This window comes from Triticum urartu, chromosome 5, assembly GCF_003073215.2.
Source record: "Triticum urartu cultivar G1812 chromosome 5, Tu2.1, whole genome shotgun sequence".
NCBI lineage: Eukaryota > Viridiplantae > Streptophyta > Magnoliopsida > Poales > Poaceae > Triticum > Triticum urartu.
In genome coordinates, this window is record NC_053026.1 from 450,772,747 (window position 1) to 450,775,273 (window position 2,527).

Sequence of the window (2,527 nt, forward strand, 5' to 3'; positions counted from 1 at the left end):
CGGTAAAATAGAAAACCTATGAAGGGCAAATCTTTGCCTTGCACATAGTCCACTTGAGGTAGATGATGACGATCTTGACTTTATCAAGTTGGACCACCTTTCTTGATTGTGTTGGCTCGATGAAGACTAGTTGATTGCTCCCCCATACTCCACTATGGGTGAGCCACTCTTTGGCACATCTTCACAATTCCATTGACACCACAATGGACGGCAAGCTTCAAGCTTGATTGCTCCCCCATACTCCATTATGGGTGAGTCACTCTTCGAGTTGCTCCACTTGAACTTGCACACTGCAAACTTGATGACGATCACCACTTGATGTCATCCTCCATGGGTTGTATGAGATCTTCCTCTTGACGCAAGACCATGGAAACATACCTAACCCCATAAAGAACTCTCACGTAGACCATGGGTTAGTACATAAAGTGTCGGGGATATACCCCGCGGTGTAAACCGGCCGGAAGTTAACCCGGCCGGACTTGGTGGTTTATCTGAAGACCCCGCTGACACTTGGTGAGTTACTCGCGACCTGCCCTGACCTGGCGGTTTACAAGCAACCCACCTGGTCATTATGACTCACTGGTGATCCAGCGTGCGGGATCGACGGATGACAAGGCCCAAAGCCCAGAAGGCCGGTTCACGTTTAACGGTGGGCCGGTTTAAGAGGAAAGGCACGAGGAACATTATCTTACAAGGAGCTAAGACCTGGACTTGTATCCGGTTTGTATTAGAGATAGACTAGTCCTAATCCTAATAGGACTCCACATGTAAACCGCCCCTTCAACATATATAAGGAGGGGCAGGGCTCCCTAAAAGGGAGAAGATTGACAAGTTCCACAAGTTGGACAAGTTAGGTTTAGACAATAGCTCTCAAGATAGAGCACTCTTGTAACCGTGATCATCATCATCAATATCAATGAAGCGGGATGTAGGCTTTTACCTCCACCGTGAGGGGCCGAACCTGGGTAAAACATCGCGTGTCTCGTCCCGCTCAACCCCTCTCAAGCTACCACATAGATGCGTTGGCCTCGCGACTAAGTCCTAACACTAAGGACATCTGCCGTGACAACTCCACGACACAAAGCGTAATGGGCAATGCTTACCATACCATGGGATCACTTGATCCCTCTCGGTACTTCTTCTACGCTTTGTGAGTTGATCAACTTGATTCACTCTTGACTTAGTCTTGATCAACATTGAATCTTTCCAACTCTCTTCATTTGGATGATGTCTTGAAGGTAAACATGAATGATCACACAATCTTCTTCTTCAAGACATGCTTGCAATAAGCTCAACTCACACATGACCAATCTTTGGATAATTCCTTGAAAAGCACTTTGGCCATCTCAACTCACACATGACCAATCTTTGGATAATTCCTTGAAAAGCACTTTGGCAATCTCATAAACTCCTTGAAACCAACACATGGACTTCAAGACAATCCTATGGACAAATCCTTCAAATATAACTCAAGGCAACCGTTAGTCCATAGAGATTGTCATCAATTACCAAAACCACACATGGGGGCACCGCATGTCCTTTCAATCTCCCCCATTTTGGTAATTGATGACAATCACTTTCAAGAGAGTTTACATAAGGAATTATTTATCACCATGCAATGCAACAACCAATAATGCATGTGTATGAGATGCAAATGCTTAGGTACAAAACCAAAGCAAGAAGAACAAACTCTCTAAACTTATCCACAAAACTCTCTGAAACTTCTCCCCCATTGGCATCGATTGCAAAAATGGGCGGAAAGCTTAGAAGGCCAATATAAATTGTGTTCCTCCATAAGTTGTGTATTTCTCAACAAGAGAGTGGAATGCCATACACATATCCAAAGGTAATACTTGGAGGAAGACCAACTATATTGAGGCACCAAGATTGCTAAAGGAAGATATGCCACAAAGACATAACAAAGAGAGACACAAGCAATCAGAAGATACCAATTGAAGCAAGTAATCAACAGATATCAATTGAACCAACTAGACCAAACATCCTACGTGCCACAAGAATAAAGATATTATGATATGAGCAGAGGATCGTTCTAAAGAAACTAGAGAAGCTCCCCATGATTTGTGCACACATAAGAATTTTTGTATTTGGATACAAAGTGCACAAAATAGGATCACAGCTCCCCAAAAATCAATAGAAACTTACAACAAGTGCAAGTGAGCATATAGGAAACTAAGCCTAGTACATGTAACAAACACATGGTTGAGCAAGAAGTGAAAGAGGCAACTTAAGAATGGGCTCAACCAAAATGATGTGTGTGAGTCAAGGCAATGCACTTGAGAATACTAATGTACGGATGAGCATTACGCATCAATAAAGTCTTGAAAGAATGAGGCACACGGTGCAAGGCCTATCATTCCCACACACAACTACCAAATGGGTTCACAAGCTTACTACTAAGCATATAAAGAACCTATGCTTGTGACAACCCGTGGTGAAGATAGAGGATGAAAGCCTCATCAAGACGAGGGATACCAATTAAGATGGCAAAAGCCTCGTAAAGATAAGC